Source organism: Abrus precatorius, unplaced genomic scaffold (assembly GCF_003935025.1).
Source record: "Abrus precatorius isolate BTA unplaced genomic scaffold, Abrus_2018 Scaffold5, whole genome shotgun sequence".
NCBI classification, from domain to species: domain Eukaryota; kingdom Viridiplantae; phylum Streptophyta; class Magnoliopsida; order Fabales; family Fabaceae; genus Abrus; species Abrus precatorius.
In genome coordinates this window covers 20,770,078-20,772,665 of record NW_020874395.1, presented here as the reverse complement: position 1 = coordinate 20,772,665, position 2,588 = coordinate 20,770,078, and the positions used below count along the sequence as shown (strand labels likewise).

Below are 2,588 nucleotides of genomic sequence, written 5' to 3'. Positions count from 1 at the left end.
CATGGGCGTGCTTCTCTATAAGCTTGGGCGTGCATATGCCTCTATTCTGCGATTCTTGTAATTTCTTCCCACTTCTAAGAGTGATGGCATTGCATTGCTCCCTTAGATTAGGTTCTAGCTGAGATGGCAGTGTTCCAATCACTCTTTGACTCAGGAGGTTCGTAATTTGCTCCAACTGTGCACTCATCTTAGAAGAGCTGGCTTGTATTTCAGATTTAACCTCTGTGAACCTCTTATTAGTTCTCTCAATATGTTGGTCCAACTTGGATTCAAGCTCTGTCATCCTCTTATCAGAGTAATGCACATATTGCATTATCTGATCTTGAAAGTTGGACTAAGATCTGGGGGCTTCTTTTCCTTCAGGTCTTGCTCCTTGATTTTGCATATAGGGAGGGCAATAAGCATTTGAATTTTGGCTTCCAACACCATTCCCCCAAGAGTTAGGAGGATTACTCCTCCACCCTAAACTGTGATTGCCCATGAAATTTGCAAACTCTTGCTTAGATTCTAGGCTTGCAAGAGCTCTTACAGGTTGGTCTTGAGCCTTCATTAAAGATTCCAGTTGCTTTGTAAAGGCTGCCATTTGGTTCATTAGTGGATTGCTGCTCTCTGCTTGGTAAACTAGGACAGTCTCTTTCCTCTTGATGTCATAAGAGTCAGCAGTGTGCCACTCAAAGCTAGAAGATGCCATCTCATCTATCAGCTTGTATGCATCATCTGGATCTTTTCTTATGAGGGATCCTCCTGTTGTGGCATCAATTGTAGCCCTAGTAGTGATTGATAGGCCACTATAAAAAATTTGTACCTGTCTCCACATCGAAAAATCATGATGAGGTCATCTCCTCAAAAGCTCTCCAAATCGCTCCCATGCTTCAAATAAAGATTCAGCTTCATGTTGTTGGAAGCAACATATCTCCGTTATAAGCTTAGAGGACCTTGATGGAGGAAAGTACTTACCCAAGAATTGTTGAGTGAGATCCTCCCAAGTTCTAATGGAATTGGCTAGGAGTGAGGAAAATCATGCATTCACCCTTTCAGATACTGAGAAGGGGAAAAGTCAAAGTCGAATAGCATCGTTGGAGACTCCATTGTACTTTATGGTGTCCGTCAATCAGAGAAACTTTGTCAGATGAAGATTAGGGTCTTCTTTAGGCATTCTTCCAAATTGTATCGAGTTCTGGACCATGGTTATGAGTGCTGGTTTCAATTCGAAATTGTTTGCCTCCACATTAGGTGTCGCGATGCTTCCAGGAGTGCCTCTAGCAGTGGGTGTCATGTAATCTTGAATTGATCTCCTTCCCTCTGCCATTCTTTGCTCTCTCACTTCTTTTTTTTGTCTACGCGTTGTTCTCTCAATCTCCGGATCAAACAAACAAGCTGTAGAGCACTTAAAATGAGTGAGCATACATTAAAAGAAATTCTGAAAAAGAAAAAAATTAAAATAACTTAAATACGAAAATTATAAAAAAAATAAAAGAATAATAAAAAAATTTAACAATAAACAAAACAGAATTAAAATAAAGTAAAAACACAAATTGCTTAAATCAATTAAATTTGAAATTTTCTTAATATTGAAAAAGCAATCCCCGACAACGGCATCAAAATCTTGTTCGGAGGGCAAGTGTACCCATCGAAAAGTAATAAAGGGTTCTTAAATTAAGTTCTCGAAATATCGTCCCACAAGGATTGATTTTCAATTACTAAGAATTTCCTAATTCAATTGTTTAAGCTTCAAAGATACGAGATTGATTAAAAATAAGAATTTATAAAATCAATTATAAAACTAAGAGCAAGGAATACAATGCACATCTTAGTTAAACTTATCAGAGAGGAACCTAGGGCGTATGGGTTTTCTCATTCAATCCTTTATGTTATTTTTTCTATTTAACTCTAAATCCGATTTCCTTGTGATTACCAATCATTAATATGAATACTATTAATACCCAATGGTCATGCAATATTAATATTCTTTTCTCTAAATTAACATCCCCAATGGTCATGCAAGACATCAATTTAAGAAAGCTTAAGCAACCTATGAACTTGTTAATTTAATAACGATTAGAAGAGAAAGATTGGTTTGTTCCACCTAATTCTTTGTTTCGTTTTACCTTATAGATCTATTAATTAACCGAGGTACGGTCGCCTGATGATATAATTAATTAGGATTAAGAAAGAAGCGCAATAGGATAAAATCTAATCACATAACGGAGATCAAATTAAGATTCAAACATCAAAATCCCATAAATTCATAAACAATAGTTCCCATAGCCCTAGCTATGGACTTAGTTACTCGTGTAGAAAGAAAGGAACTAAAACATTCATGCATAAAGCCATAAAGAAAAGAAATAGAAAAACTAGAGTGTGATGAGTTTCCAGTCTTCAAGTACAGTCGCTTGAAGCTACAAGTCTCGCCAAGATTATGCCAAAGATCCCGTGGAAGAGAGACGAGATGAAAGATGTATCCCAGAGCAAAAGCCAAGATGTCAAAAACAGTTTAAAACGGTATATCCAAGATGCCTCTTACGATGCCTTCGGTCTTCCTTTTAATAGGGTTTGAAAACCCTAAAAACTCTAATTAATTGGGCTTC

The 2,588-nt window shown here is 37.0% G+C and overlaps 1 non-coding gene across 1 annotated transcript; it reads left to right on the top strand.

The window, feature by feature from the left end:
- The first annotated feature begins 821 nt into the window (after positions 1-821).
- On the top strand, positions 822-928 carry LOC113868284. The gene has a single exon (XR_003505305.1). It is a non-coding gene; the product is annotated as a small nucleolar RNA R71 (small nucleolar RNA).
- Positions 929-2,588: the final 1,660 nt, after the last annotated feature.